Source organism: Chiloscyllium plagiosum, unplaced genomic scaffold, assembly GCF_037043375.1.
Source record: "Chiloscyllium plagiosum isolate Xiang-an unplaced genomic scaffold, Cpla_swu_hap1 HiC_scaffold_32, whole genome shotgun sequence".
In the NCBI taxonomy this organism is placed as follows: Eukaryota; Metazoa; Chordata; class Chondrichthyes; order Orectolobiformes; family Hemiscylliidae; genus Chiloscyllium; species Chiloscyllium plagiosum.
Window position 1 is genome coordinate 50,129,101 of NW_028270170.1, and position 17,142 is coordinate 50,146,242.

Here is a 17,142-nt window from a genome sequence, read left to right on the forward strand (position 1 = left end):
TGGGGATACAGTCAGTGATGGGGGCACAGTCAGTGATGCGAACATAGTCAGTGATGGGGACACACAGTGATGGGAATACAGTCAGTCATGGGGACAGAGTCAGTGATGGGAATACAGTCAGTGATGGGGACACATTCAGTGATGGGGGCACAGTCAGTGAAGGGAATAAAGTCAGTAATGGGGACACAGTCAGTGATGGGATTACAGTCAGTGATGGGGTCACAGTAAGCGATGGGGACACAGTCAGAGATGGGGACACACACAGTGATGGGAATACAGTCAGTGATGGGGATACAGTCAGTGATGGGAATACAGTCAGTGATGGGAATACAGTCAGTGATGGGGACACAGCCAGTGATTCGGATACAGTCAATGTTGGGAATACAGTCAGTGATGGGGACACAGTCAGTGATGGGGATACAGTCAGTGATGGGAATACAGTCAGTGATGAGGATGCATCAGTAATGGGAATACAATCAGTGATGGGGACACAGACAGTGATAGGGATACAGTCAGTGATGGGGTCACAGTAAGTGATGGGAATACAGTCAGTGATGGGGATACAGTCAGTGATGGGGAAACAGTCATTGATGTGGACATAGTCAGTGATGGGGCACAGTCAGTGATGGGAATACCGTCAGTGATGGGGACATAGTCAGTGATGGGGACACAGTGAGTGATGGGAATTCCGTCAGCGATGGGGCACACTCAGTGATGGGGACGCAGTGAGTGATGGGAACACAGTCAGTGATGGGGACATAGTCAGGGATGGAGCACAGTCAGTGATCGGGATACAGTCAGAGAGGGGGCGCATTCAGTGATGGGACACAATCAGCGAAGGGAATACAGTCAGTGACGGGGGCACAGTTAGTGATGAGAAAACAGTCAGTGATGCGGATAAAGTCAGTGATGGGGATACTGTCAGTGATGGGGGCACAGTCAGTGATGCGGACACAGTCAGTGATGGGAATACAGTCAGTGATGGGGGCAAAGTCAGTGATGCGGACACAGTCATCGATGGGGACACAATCAGTGATGGGAATACAGTCAATGATGGGGATACAGACAGAGATTGGGAGACAGTCAGTGATGGGGATACAGTCAGTGATGGGAATACTGTCAGTGATGGGGACACCGTTAGTGATGGGGACACAGACAGTGATGGGGACACAATCAGTGATGGGAATACAGTCAGTGATGGGGATACAGACAGTGATGGGGATACAATCAGTGATGGGAATACAGTCAGTGATGGGGACACAGACAGTGATGGGAATACAGTCAGTGATGGGGTCACAACCAGTGATGGAAATACAGTCAGTGATGGGGACACAGTCAGTGATGGGGATACAGTCAGTGATGGGGAACAGTCAGTGATGGGGACGCAGTGAGTGATGGGAACACAGTCCGTGCTGGGGGCACAGACAGTGATGGGGACACAGTGAGTGATGGGAATACAGTCAGTGATGGGGACATAGTCAGTGATGGGGCACAGTCAGTGATCGGGATACAGTCAGTGAGGGGGCACAGTCAGTGATGGGAATACAGTCAGTGATAGGGTCACAGTCAGTGATGGGAATACAGTCAGTGATGGGGACACAGTCAGTGATGGGGATACAGTCAGTGATGGGAAGACAGTCAGTGATGGGGACACAGTCATTGATGGGGGTACAGTCAGTGATGGGAATACAGTCAGTGATGGGAATACAGTCAGTGATGAGGATGCAGTCAGTAATGGGAATACCGTCAGTGATGGGGACACAGTCAGTGATAGGGATACAGTCAGTGATGGGAATACAGTCAGTGACGGGGTCACAGCCAGTGATGGGGACACAGTCAGTGATGGGAATACAGTCAATTATGGGAATACAGTCAGTGATTGGGACACAATCAGTGATGGGGTTACAGTCAGTGATGGGGCACAGTCAGTGATGGGGATACAGTCAGAGATGGGGTCACAGTCAGTGATGGAAATACAGTCAGTGATGGGGATACAGTCAGTGATGGGAATAAAGTCAGTGCTGGGGTCACAGCCAGTGATGGGGACACAGTCAGTGATGGGGACACAGTCAGTGATGGGGTCACAGTAAGTGATTGGAATACTTTCAGTGATGGGGACACAGGCAGTGATGGGGAAACAGTCAGTGATGTGGACATAGTCAGTGATGGGGCACAGTCAGTGATGGGAATACCGTCAGTGATGGGGACATAGTCAGTTATGGGGACACAGTGAGTGATGGGAATACAGTCAGTGATGGGGCACAGTCAGTGATGGGGACGCAGTGAGTGATGGGAACACAGTCAGTGATGGGGACATAGTCAGGGATAGGGCACAGTCAGTGATCGGGATACAGTCAGAGAGGGGACACATTCAGTGATGGGACACAATCAGCGAAGGAAATACAGTCAGTGACGGGGGCACAGTTAGTAATGAGAATACAGTCAGTAATGCGGATAAAGTCAGTGATGGGGATACTGTCAGTGATGGGGGCAAAGTCAGTGATGCGGACACAGTCAGTGATGGGGACACAATCAGTGATGGGAATACAGTCAATGATGGGGATACAGACAGTGATGGGGACACAGTCAGTGATGGGGATACAGTCAGTGATGGGAATACAGTCAGTGATGGGTACACAATCAGTGATTGGGGCACAGTCAGTGATGGGGTCAGACACAGAGATGGGAATACCGTCAGTGATGGGGATACAGTCATTGATGGGAATACGGTCAGTGATGGGAATACAGTCAGTGAAGGGGACTCAGTTAGTGATGGGGACACATTCAGTGATGGGACACTATTAGCGATGGGAATACAGTCAGTGAAGGGTGTACAGTCAGTGATGAGAATACAGACAGTGATGGGGATACAGCCAGTGATGGGAATACAGTCAGTAATGAGAATACAGTCAGTGATGGTGATACAGTCAGTGATGGGAGTACAGTCAGTGATGGGGTCACACACAGAGGGTGATGGGAATACCGTCAGTGATGGGGATACAGTCAGTGATGGGGACACAGTCAGTGATGAGAATACAGTCAGTGATGGGGATACAGCCAGTGATGGGAATACAGTCAGTAATGAGAATACAGTCAGTGATGGTGATACAGTCAGCGATGGGAGTACAGTCAGTGATGGGAACACAGTGAGTGATGGGAATACCGTCAGTGATGGGGAAACAGTCAGTGATGGGAACACAGTCAGTGCTGGGGACATAGTCAGTGATGGGTGCACAGTCAATGGTGTGGATACAGTCAGTGATGGGAATACAGTCAGTGATGGGGTCAAAGTCAGTGTAGGCGATACAGTCAGTGATGGGGATACAGTCAGTGATGGGGATACAGTCAGTGATGGGGGCACAGTCAGTGATGCGAACACAGTGAGTGATGGGAATATAGTCAGTGATGGGGACACACAGTGATGGGAATACAGTCAGTCATGGGGACAGAGTCAGTGATGGGAATACAGTCAGTGATGGGGACACATTCAGTGATGGGGGCACAGTCAGTGATGGGAATAAAGTCAGTAATGGGGACACAGTCAGTGATGGGATTACAGTCAGTGATGGGGTAACAGTCAGTGATGGGGACACAGTCAGTGATGGGGACACACACAGTGATGGGAATACAGTCAGTGATGGGGATACAGTCAGTGATGGGAATACAGTCAGTGATGGGAATACAGTCAGTGATGGGGACACAGCCAGTGATTCGGATACAGTCAATGTTGGGAATACAGTCAGTGATGGGGACACAGTCAGTGATGGGGATACAGTCAGTGATGGGAATACAGTCAGTGATGAGGATGCATCAGTAATGGGAATACCATCAGTGATGGGGACACAGAAAGTGATAGGGATACAGTCAGTGATGGGGTCACAGTAAGTGATGGGAATACAGTCAGTGATGGGGACACAGTCAGTGATGGGGAAACAGTCAATGATGTGGACATAGTCAGTGATGGGGCACAGTCAGTGATGGGAATACCGTCAGTGATGGGGACATAGTCAGTGATGGGGACACAATCAGTGATGGGAATACAGTCAATGATGGGGATACAGACAGTGATGGGGACACAGTCAGTGCTGGGGATACAGTCAGTGATGGGAATACAGTCAGTGATGGGGACAGAGTCAGTGATGTGTACACAATCAGTGATTGGGGCACAGTCAGTGATGGGGTCAGACACAGAGATGGGAATACCGTCAGTGATGGGGATAGAGTCATTGATGGGAATACGGTCAGTGATGGGAATATAGTCAGTGAAGGGGACTCAGTTAGTGATGGGGACACATTCAGTGATGGGACACAATTAGCGATGGGAATACAGTCAGTGACGGGGGCACAGTCAATGATGAGAATACAGTCAGTGATGGGGATACAGCCAGTGATGGGAATACAGTCAGTAATGAGAATACAGTCAGTGATGGTGATACAGTCAGTGATGGGAGTACAGTCAGTGATGGGAACACAGAGGTTGATGGGAATACCGTCAGTGATGGAGAAACAGTCAATGATGCGGATACAGTCAGTGATGGGAATACAGTCAGTGATGGGGTCAAAGTCAGTGTAGGGGATACAGTCAGTGATGGGGATACAGTCAGTGATGGGGATACAGTCAGTGATGGGGGCACAGTCAGTGATGCGAACACAGTGAGTGATGGGAATATAGTCAGTGATGGGGACACACAGTGATGGGAATACAGTCAGTCATGGGGACAGAGTCAGTGATGGGAATACAGTCAGTGATGGGGACACATTCAGTGATGGGGGCACAGTCAGTGAAGGGAATAAAGTCAGTAATGGGGACACAGTCAGTGATGGGATTACAGTCAGTGATGGGGTCACAGTCAGTGATGGGAATACAGTCAGTGATGGGGACACAATCAGTGATGGGGTTACAGTCAGTGATGGGGCACAGTCAGTGATGGGGATACAGTCAGAGATGGGGTCACAGTCAGTGATGGAAATACAGTCAGTGATGGGGGCACAGTCAGTGATGGGGTTACAGTCAGGGATGGGGCTCAGTCAGTGATGGGGATACAGTCAGTGATGGGGAACAGTCAGTGATGGTAATGCAGTCAGTGATGGGGACGCATTCAGTGATGGGGGCACTGTTAGTGATGGGAATAAAGTCAGTAATGGGGATACAGTCAGTGATGGGGTTACAGTCAGTGATGGGGCACAGTCAGTGATGGGGATACAGTCAGTGATGGGGAACAGTCAGTGATTGTAATACAGTCAGTGATGGGGACATAGTCAGTGATGGGGCACCGTCAGTGATGGGGACGCAGTGAGTGATGGGAACACAGTCCGTGCTGCGGGCACAGTCAGTGATGGGGACACAGTGAGTGATGGGAATACAGTCAGTGATGGGGACATAGTCAGTGATGGGGCACAGTCAGTGATCGGGATACAGTCAGTGAGGGGGCACAGTCAGTGATGGGAATACAGTCAGTGATGGGTACATGCACAGTAATTGGGACACAGTCAATGATGCAGAATCAGACAGGTATGGGGATACAGTCAATGATGGGGACAGACACAGTCATGGGAACACAATCAGTGATGGGAATACAGTCAGTGATGGGGACAGACACAGTGATGGGGATACAGTCAGTGATGGGAATACAGTCAGTGATGGGGATACATTCAGTGATGGGGATACAGTCAGTGATGGGAATACAGTCAGTGAAGGGAACTCAGTTAGTGATGGGGACACATTCAGTGATGGGACACAATTAGCGATGGGAATACAGTCAGTGATGGGGGCACAGTCAGTGATGAGTATACAGTCAGTGATGGGTATTCAGCCAGTGATGGGAATACAGTCAGTAATGAGAATACAGTCAGTGATGGTGATACAGTCAGTGATGGGAGTACAGTCAGTGATGGGAACACAGAGGGTGATGGGAATACCGTCAGTGATGGGGAAACAGTCAGTGATGGGGACACAGTCAGTGCTGGGGACATAGTCAGTGATGGGTGCACAGTCAATGATGGGGATACAGTCAGTGATGGGAATACAGTCTGTGATGGGGTCACAGTCAGTGATGGTGATACAGTCAGTGATGGGAGTACAGTCAGTGATGGGAACACAGAGGGTGATGGGAATACCGTCAGTGATGGGGAAACAGTCAATGATGGGGATACAGTCAGTGATGGGAATACAGTCAGTGATGGGGTCAAAGTCAGTGTAGGGGATACAGTCAGTGATGGGGATACAGTCAGTGATGGGGATACAGTCAGTGATGGGGCCACAGTCAGTGATGCGAACACAGTGAGTGATGGGAATATAGTCAGTGATGGGGACACACAGTGATGGGAATACAGTCAGTCATGGGGACAGAGTCAGTGATGGGAATACAGTCAGTGATGGGGACACATTCAGTGATGGGGGCACAGTCAGTGAAGGGAATAAAGTCAGTAATGGGGACACAGTCAGTGATGGGATTACAGTCAGTGATGGGGTCACAGTCAGTGATGGGAATACAGTCAGTGATGGGGACACAGTCAGTGATGGGGACACAGTCAGTGATGGGGACACACACAGTGATGGGAATACAGTCAGTGATGGGGATACAGTCAGTGATGGGAATACAGTCAGTGATGGGAATACAGTCAGTGATGGGAATACAGTCAGTGATGGGGACAGAGCCAGTGATTCGGATACAGTCAATGTTGGGAATACAGTCAGTGATGGGGACACAGTCAGTGATGGGGATACAGTCAGTGATGGGTATACAGTCAGTGATGAGGATGCATCAGTAATGGGAATAACATCAGGGATGGGGACACAGACAGTGATAGGGATACAGTCAGTGATGGGGTCACAGTAAGTGATGGGAATACAGTCAGTGATGGGGAAACAGTCAGTGATGGGGAAACAGTCAATGATGTGGACATAGTCAGTGATGGGGCACAGTCAGTGATGGGAATACCGTCAGTGATGGGGACATCGTCAGTGATGGGGACACAGTGAGTGATGGGAATACAGTCAGTGATGGGGCACACTCAGTGATGGGGACGCAGTGAGTGATGGGAACAGAGTCAGTGATAGGGACATGGTCAGGGATGGAGCACAGTCAGTGATCGGGATACAGTCAGAGAGGGGGTGCATTCAGTGATGGGACACAATCAGCGAAGGGAATACAGTCAGTGACGGGGGCACAGTTAGTGATGAGAATACAGTCAGTGATGCGGATAAAGTCAGTGATGGGGATACTGTCAGTGATGGGGGCACAGTCAGTGATGCGGACACAGTCAGTGATGGGAATACAGTCAGTGATGGGGGCAAAGTCAGTGATGCGGACACAGTCATCGATGGGGACACAATCAGTGATGGGAATACAGTCAATGATGGGGACACAGTCAGTGATGGGGATCCAGTCAGAGATGGGAATACAGTCAGTGATGGGGACAGAGTCAATGATGGGTATACAATCAGTGATTGGGGCACAGTTAGTGATGGAGTCACACACAGAGATGGGAATACCGTCAGTGATGGGGATACAGTCAGTGATGGGAATACTGTCAGTGATGGGGACACCTTTAGTGATGAGGACACAGACAGTGATGGGGACACAATCAGTGATGGGACACAGTCAGTGATGGGGATACAGACAGTGATGGGGATACAATCAGTGATGGGAATACAGTCAGTGATGAGGACACAGACAGTGATGGGAATACAGTCAGTGATGGGGTCACAACCAGCGATAGAAATACAGTCAGTGATGGGGACACAGTCAGTGATGGGGATACAGTCAGTGATGGGGTTACAGTCAGTGATGGGGCACAGTCAGTGATGGGGATACAGTCAGTGATGGGGAACAGTCCGTGATTATAATACAGTCAGTGATGGGGACATAGTCAGTGATGGGGCACCGTCAGTGATGGGGACGCAGTGAGTGATGGGAACACAGTCCGTGCTGGGGGCACAGTCAGTGATGGGGACACAGTGAGTGATGGGAATACAGTCAGTGATGGGGACATAGTCAGTGATGGGGCACAGTCAGTGATCGGGATACAGTCAGTGAGGGGGCACAGTCAGTGATGGGAATACAGTCAGTGATAGAGTCACAGTCAGTGATGGGAATACAGTCAGTGATGCGGACACAGTCAGTGATGGGGATACAGTCAGTGATGGGAATACAGTCAGTGATGGGGACACAGTCAGTGATGGGGGTATAGTCAGTGATGGGAATACAGTCAGTGATGGGAATACAGTCAGTGATGAGGATGCAGTCAGTAATGGGAATACCGTCAGTGATGGGAATACAGTCAGTGATTGGGACACAATCAGTGATGGGGTTACAGTCAGTGATGGGGCACAGTCAGTGATGGGGATACAGTCAGAGATGGGGTCACAGTGAGTGATGGGAATACAGTCAGTGATGGGGATACAGACAGTGATGGGAATAAAGTCAGTGCTGGGGTCACAGCCAGTGATGGGGACACAGTCAGTGATGGGAATACAGTCAGTGATGAGGATGCAGTCAGTAATGGGAATACTGTCAGTGATGGGGACACAGTCAGTGATAGGGATACAGTCAGTGATGGGAATACAGTCAGTGACGGGGTCACAGCCAGTAATGGGGACACAGTCAGTGATGGGGATACAGTCAATGATGGGAATACAGTCAGTGATTGGGACACAATCAGTGATGGGGTTACAGTCAGTGATGGGGCACAGTCAGTGATGGGGATACAGTCAGAGATGGGGTCACAGTCAGTGATGGAAATACAGTCAGTGATGGGGGCACAGTCAGTGATGGGGTTACAGTCAGGGATGGGGCTCAGTCAGTGATGGGGATACAGTCAGTGATGGGGAACAGTCAGTGATGGTAATGCAGTCAGTGATGGGGACGCATTCAGTGATGGGGGCACTGTTAGTGATGGGAATAAAGTCAGTAATGGGGATACAGTCAGTGATGGGGTTACAGTCAGTGATGGGGCACAGTCAGTGATGGGGATACAGTCAGTGATGGGGAACAGTCAGTGATTGTAATACAGTCAATGATGGGGACATAGTCAGTGATGGGGCACCGTCAGTGATGGGGACGCAGTGAGTGATGGCAACACAGTCCGTGCTGCGGGCACAGTCAGTGATGGGGACACAGTGAGTGATGGGAATACAGTCAGTGATGGGGACATAGTCAGTGATGGGGCACAGTCAGTGATCGGGATACAGTCAGTGAGGGGGCACAGTCAGTGATGGGAATACAGTCAGTGATAGGGTCACAGTCAGTGATGGGAATACAGTCAGTGATGCGGACACAGTCAGTGATGGGGATACAGTCAGTGATGGGAATACAGTCAATGATGGGGACACAGTCAGTGATGGGGATATAGTCAGTGATGGGGAACAGTCAGTGATTGTAATACAGTCAATGATGGGGACATAGTCAGTGATGGGGCACCGTCAGTGATGGGGATGCAGTGAGTGATGGGAATACAGTCAGTGATGGGGACATAGTCAGTGATGGGGCACAGTCAGTGATCGGGATACAGTCAGTGAGGGGGCACAGTCAGTGATGGGAATACAGTCAGTGATAGGGTCACAGTCAGTGATGGGAATACAGTCAGTGATGCGGACACAGTCAGTGATGGGGATACAGTCAGTGATGGGAATACAGTCAGTGATGAGGATGCAGTCAGTAATGGGAATACCGTCAGTGATGGGGACACAGTCAGTGATAGGGATACAGTCAGTGATGGGAATACAGTCAGTGACGGGGTCACAGCCAGTGATGGGGACACAGTCAGTGATGGGGATACAGTCAATGATGGGAATACAGTCAGTGATTGGGACACAATCAGTGATGGGTTTACAGTCAGTGATGGGGCACAGTCAGTGATGGGGATACAGTCAGAGATGGGGTCACAGTCAGTGATGGGAATACAGTCAGTGATGGGGATACAGTCAGTGATGGGAATAAAGTCAGTGCTGGGGTCACAGCCAGTGATGGGGACACAGTCAGTGATGGGAATACAGTCAGTGATGAGGATGCAGTCAGTAATGGGAATACTGTCAGTGATGGGGACACAGGCAGTGATGGGGAAACAGTCAGTGATGTGGACATAGTCAGTGATGGGGCACAGTCAGTGATGGGAATACCGTCAGTGATGGGGACATAGTCAGTTATGGGGACACAGTGAGTGATGAGAATACAGTCAGTGATGGGGCACAGTCAGTGATGGGGACGCAGTGAGTGATGGGAACACAGTCAGTGATGGGGACATAGTCAGGGATGGGGCACAGTCAGTGATCGGGATACAGTCAGAGAGGGGACACATTCAGTGATGGGACACAATCAGCGAAGGAAATATAGTCAGTGACGGGGGCACAGTTAGTGATGAGAATACAGTCAGTAATGCGGATAAAGTCAGTGATGGGGATACTGTCAGTGATGGGGGCACCGTCAGTGATGCGGACACAGTCAGTGATGGGGACACAATCAGTGATGGGAATACAGTCAATGATGGGGATACAGACAGTGATGGGGATACAGTCAGTGATGGGGATACAGTCAGTGATGGGAACACAGTCAGTGATGGGGACAGAGTCAATGATGGGTACACAATCAGTGATTGGGGCACAGTCAGTGATGGGGTCAGACACAGAGATGGGAATACCGTCAGTGATGGGGATACAGTCATTGATGGGAATACGGTCAGTGATGGGGACACCGTGAGTGATGGGGACACAGACAGTGATGGGGACACAATCAGTGATGGGAACACAGTCAATGATGGGGATACAGTTAGTGATGGGGATACAATCAGTGATGGGAGTACAGTCAGTGATGGGGACACAGACAGTGATGGGAAAACAGTCAGTGATGGGGTCATAACCAGTGATGGAAATACAGTCAGTGATGGGGACACAGTCAGTGATGGGGATACAGTCAGTGATGGGGACACATTCAGTGATGGGGAACAGTCAGTGATTGTAATACAGTCAGTGATGGGGACATAGTCAGTGATGGGGATGCAGTGAGTGATGGGAACACAGTCAGTGATGGGGACATAGTCAGGGATGGAGCACAGTCAGTGATCGGGATACAGTCAGAGAGGGGACACATTCAGTGATGGGACACAATCAGCGAAGGAAATATAGTCAGTGACGGGGGCACAGTTAGTGATGAGAATACAGTCAGTAATGCGGATAAAGTCAGTGATGGGGATACTGTCAGTGATGGGGGCACAGTCAGTGATGCGGACACAGTCAGTGATGGGGACACAATCAGTGATGGGAATACAGTCAATGATGGGGATACAGACAGTGATGGGGACACAGTCAATGATGGGGATACAGTCAGTGATGGGAACACAGTCAGTGATGGGGACAGAGTCAGTGATGGGTACACAATCAGTGATTGGGGCACAGTCAGTGATGGGGTCAGACACAGAGATGGGAATACCGTCAGTGATGGGGATACAGTCATTGATGGGAATACGGTCAGTGATGGGGACACCGTGAGTGATGGGGACACAGACAGTGATGGGGACACAATCAGTGATGGGAACACAGTCAGTGATGGGGATACAGTTAGTGATGGGGATACAATCAGTGATGGGAATACAGTCAGTGATGGGGACACAGACAGTGATGGGAATACAGTCAGTGATGGGGTCATAACCAGTGATGGAAATACAGTCAGTGATGGGGACACAGTCAGTGATGGGGATACAGTCAGTGATGGGGATACATTCAGTGATGGGGAACAGTCAGTGATTGTAATACAGTCAGTGATGGGGACATAGTCAGTGATGGGGCACCGTCGGTGATGGGGACGCAGTGAGTGATGGGAACACAGTCCGTGCTGGGAGCACAGTCAGTGATGGGGACACAGTGAGTGATGGGAATACAGTCAGTGATGGGGACATAGTCAGTGATGGGGCACAGTCAGTGATCGGGATACAGTCAGTGAGGGGGCACAGTCAGTGATGGGAATACAGTCAGTGATAGGGTCACAGTCAGTGATGGGAATACAGTCAGTGATGGGGACACAGTCAGTGATGGAGATACAGTCAGTGATGGGGATACAGTCAGTGATGGGAATACAGTTAGTGATGGGAATACAGTCAGTGATGAGGATGAAGTCAGTTATGGGAATACCATCAGTGATGGGGACAATGTCAGTGATAGGGATACAGTCAGTGATGGGAATACAGTCAGTGACGGGGTCACAGCCAGTGATGGGGACACAGTCAGTGATGGGGATACAGTCAATGATGGGAATACAGTCAGTGATCGGGACACAATCAGTGATGGGGTTACAGTCAGTGATGGGGCACAGTGAGTGATGGGGATACAGTCAGAGATGGGGTCACAGTCAGTGATGGGAATACAGTCAGTGATGGGGATACAATCAGTGATGGGGTCACAGACAGTGATGGCAATACAGTCAGTGAAGAGGACTCAGCCAGTTATTCGGGTACAGTCAGTGATGTGCATACAGTTCATGCTGGGAATACAGTCAGTGATGGGAATACAGTCTGTGTGGGGACATAGACAGTGATGGGGACGCAGTGAGTGATGGGGAGACAGTCGGTGATGGGAATACAGTCAGTGATGGGGATGCAGTCAGTGATGGGAATACAATCAGTGATGGGGGCAGAATCAGTTACGGGAATACAGTCAGTGATGGGAATACAGTCAGTGATTGGGAAACAGTCAGTGATGGGGACATAATCAGTGATGGGGCACAGTCAGTGATGGGGATACAGTCAGTGATGGGGACAAAATCAGTGATGGGAGTACAGTCATTAATGGGGATACAGTCAGTGATGGGAATACAGTCAGTGTTGGGGTCACAGTCAGTGATGGGAATACAGTCAGTGATGGGGACACAGTCAAAGATGGGGATACAGTCAGTGATGGGAATACAGTCAGTGATGGGGATACATTCAGTGATGGGGTCACACACAGTGATGACAATACAGTCAGTGATGGGGACTCAGCCAGTGATTCGGGTACAGTCAGTGATATGCATACAAGTCATGCTGGAATACAGTCAGTGATGGGGGCAGAATCAGTGAGGGGGATACAGTCAGTGAGAGGAATGCAGACAGTGATGGGGTTACAGTCAGTGATCGCGATAAAGTCAGTGATGGGGGCACAGTCAGTGATGGGAATACAGTCAGTGATGGGAATACAGTCAGTGATATGGTCACAGTCAGTGATGGGAATACAGACAGTGATGGGGACACAATCAGTGACGGGAATAGTCAGTGATGGGGGCACAGTCAGTGATAGGGAGACAGTCAGTGATGGGGACCAGTCAGTGATGGGGACACAATGAGTGATGGGAATACAGTCAGAGATGGGGACGTAGTCAGTGATGGGGACACAGTGAGTGATGGGAATACAGTCAGTGATGGGGACATAGTCAGTGATGGGGCACCGTCAGTGATGGGGACGCAGTGAGTGATGGGAACACAGTCAGAGAAGGGGCACAGTCAGTGATGTGGACACAGTGAGTGATGGGAATACAGTCAGTGATGGGGACATAGTCAGTGATGGGGCACAGTCAGTGATCGGGATACAGTCAGTGAGGGGGCACAGTCAGTGATGGGAATAGAGTCAGTGATAGGGTCACAGTCAGTGATGGGAATACAGTCAGTGATGGGGACACAGTCAGTGATGGGGAAACACACAGTGATGGGGAGACAGTCAGTGATGGGGACACAGACAGTGATGGGGATACAGTCAGTGATGGGAATACAGTCAGTGATGGGATTACAGTCAGTGAGGAGGATGCAGTCAGTAATGGGAATACCGTCAGTGATGGGGACACAGTCAGTGATAGGGATACAGTCAGTGACGGAAATACAGTCAGTGATGAGGTTACAGCCAGTGATGGGGACACAATCAGTGATGGGGATACAGTCAGTGATGGGAATACAGTCAGTGATGGGGTCACAGTCAGTGATGGGTATACAGTCAGTGATGGGGACACACACAGTGATGGGGAGAAAGTCGGTGATGGGAATACAGACAGTGATGGGGATACAGTCAGTGATGGGGATAAAGTCAGTGATGGGAATACAGTCAGTGATTGGACTCAGTTAGTGATGAGGATACAGTCAGTGAAGGGGATACAGTCAGTGATGGGGACACACACAGTGATGGGAATACAGTCAGTGATGGGGGCACAGTCAGTGATGGGGACACAGTCAGTGATGGGGTCACAATCAGTGATGGGAATAGAGTCAGTGAAGGGGACACAGTCAGTGATGGGGACACAATCAGTGATGTGAATACAGTCAGTGATGGGGACACACACAGTGACGGGAATAGAGTCCGTGATGTGGATACAGTCAGTAATGCGAATACAGTCAGTGATGGGGACACACACAGTGATGGGAATAGAGTCCGTGATGTGGATACAAACAGTAATGCGAATACAGTCAGTGATGGGGACACAATCAGTGATGGGAATACAGTCAGTGATGGGGACACAGTCAGTGATGGGGGCACAGTCAGTGAGGTGGATACAGTCAGTGATGGGAATACAGTCAGTGATCGGGACACAGTCAGTGATCGGGATACAGTCAGTGATGGGAATACAGTCAGTGAAGGCGGCACAGTCAGTGATGGGGACGCAATCAGTGATGGAAATACAGTCAGTGATAGGGTCACACACAGAGATGGGAATACCGTCAGTGATGGGGAAACCGTCAGTGATGGGGACACAGTTAGTAATGAGGACACAGACATTGATGGGAATACAGTCAGTGATGGGGATAAAGTCAGTGATGGGGACACAGTCAGTGATGGGGACACAATCAGTGATGGGAATACAGTCAGTGATGGGCACATGCACAGTGATTGGGACACAGTCAATAATGCAGAATCAGACAGGGATGGGGATACAGTCAGTGATGGGAATACAGTCAGTGATGGGGACAGACACAGTGATGGGGACAGACACAGTGATGGGGATACAGTCAGTGATGGGAATGCAGTCAGTGATGGGGATACATTCAGTGATGGGGATACAGTCAGTAATGGGAATACAGTCAGTGATGGGGACTCAGTTAGTGATGGGGATACAGTCAGTGATGGGACACAATCAGCGATGGGAATACAGTCAGTGACGGGGGCACAGTCAGTGATGAGAATACAGTCAGTGATGGGGATACAGTCAGTGATGGGAATACAGTCAGTAATGAGAATACAGTCAGTGATGGTGATACAGTCAGTGATGGGAACACAGTGAGTGATGGGAATACCGTCAGTGATGGGGAAACAGTCAGTGATGGGGACACAGTCAGTGCTGGGGACATAGTCAGTGATGGGTGCACAGTCAATGATGGGAATACAGTCAGTGATGGGGTCACAGTCAGTGTAGGGGATACAGTCACTGATGGGGATACAGTCAGTGATGGGAATACAGTCAGTGATCGGGACACAGTCAGTGATCGGGATACAGTCAGTGATGGGAATACAGTCAGTGAAGGCGGCACAGTCAGTGATGGGGACGCAATCAGTGATGGAAATACAGTCAGTTATAGGGTCACACACAGAGATGGGAATACCGTCAGTGATGGGGAAACCGTCAGTGATGGGGACACAGTTAGTAATGAGGACACAGACATTGATGGGAATACAGTCAGTGATGGGGATAAAGTCAGTGATGGGGACACAGTCAGTGATGGGGACACAATCAGTGATGGGAATACAGTCAGTGATGGGTACATGCACAGTGATTGGGACACAGTCAATGATGCAGAATCAGACAGGGATGGGGATACAGTCAGTGATGGGAATACAGTCAGTGATGGGGATTCAATCAGTGATGGGAATACAGTCAGTGATGGGGACAGACACAGTGATGGGAATACAGTCAGTGATGGGAATGCAGTCAGTGATGGGGATACATTCAGTGATGGGGATACAGTCAGTAATGGGAATACAGTCAGTGATGGGGACTCAGTTAGTGATGGGGATACAGTCAGTGATGGGACACAATCAGCGATGGGAATACAGTCAGTGACGGGGGCACAGTCAGTGATGAGAATACAGTCAGTGATGGGGATACAGTCAGTGATGGGAATACAGTCAGTAATGAGAATACAGTCAGTGATGGTGATACAGTCAGTGATGGGAGTACAGTCAGTGATGGGAACACAGTGAGTGATGGGAATACCGTCAGTGATGGGGAAACAGTCAGTGATGGGGACACAGTCAGTGCTGGGGACATAGTCAGTGATGGGTGCACAGTCAATGATGGGAATACAGTCAGTGATGGGGTCACAGTCAGTGTAGGGGATACAGTCACTGATGGGGATACAGTCAGTGATGGGAATACAGTCAGTGATGGGGTCACAGTCAGTGTACGGGATACTGTCAGTGATGGGGATACAGTCAGTGATGGGAACACAGTCCATGCTGGGGGCACAGTCAGTGATGGGAACACAGTGAGTCATGGGAATATAGTCAGTGATGGGGACACACGGTGATGGGAATACAGTCAGTCATGGGGACAGAGTCAGTGATGGGAATACAGTCAGTGATGGGGACACATTCAGTGATGGGGGCACAGTCAGTGATGGGAATACAGTCAGTGATGGGAACATGCACAGTGATTGGGACACAGTCAATGATGCAGAATCAGACAGGGATGGGGATACAGTCAGTGATGGGACATAATCAGCGATGGGAGTACAGTCAGTGACGGGGGCACAGTCAGTGATGAGAATACAGTCAGTGATGGGGATACAGTCAGTGATGTGAATACAGTCAGTAATGAGAATACAGTCAGTGATGGTGATACAGTCAGTGATGGGGATACAGTCAATGATGGGAATACAGTCAGTGACGGGGTCACAGCCAGTGATGGGGACACAGACAGTGATGGGGTTACAGTCAGTGATGGGGCACAGTCAGTGATGGGGATACAGTCAGAGATGGGGTCACAGTCAGTGTTGGGAGTACAGTCAGAGATGGGAACAAAGTGAGTGATGGGAATACCGTCAGTGATGGGGTCACAACCAGCGAAGGAAATACAGTCGGTGATGGGGACACAGTCAGTGATGGGGATACAGTCAGTGATGGGGTTACAGTCAGTGATGGGGCACAGTCAGTGATGTGGATACAGTCAGTGATGGGGAACAGTCAGTGATTGTAAT